The sequence below is a fragment of the Microtus ochrogaster genome, linkage group LG4 (genome assembly GCF_000317375.1).
Source record: "Microtus ochrogaster isolate Prairie Vole_2 linkage group LG4, MicOch1.0, whole genome shotgun sequence".
Classification (NCBI taxonomy): domain Eukaryota; kingdom Metazoa; phylum Chordata; class Mammalia; order Rodentia; family Cricetidae; genus Microtus; species Microtus ochrogaster.
The window spans coordinates 9,040,631-9,040,856 of NC_022030.1; positions in this window are offsets into that span (position 1 = coordinate 9,040,631).

The following is a 226-nucleotide window of genomic DNA, read 5'->3' on the forward strand; positions in this document are numbered from 1 at the left end:
ACTGAGCAGTTGGGAACTAACTAGCAGCCTCCCTACAACGATGAGACCCTGTCTCAAAAAATACACAGACAGAAACCTATACTTTGATCATATTGTCCCATTGTAGAACAAGCAGCAAGGATTCTTGTCTTCGGGAATCACAGAGTCTAGGACCTTATGATCTGACCTTGCAGACCTCTGCTTCCTCCCTACACCGTCCTTCCTATTATCTATTAGTGGATACTAA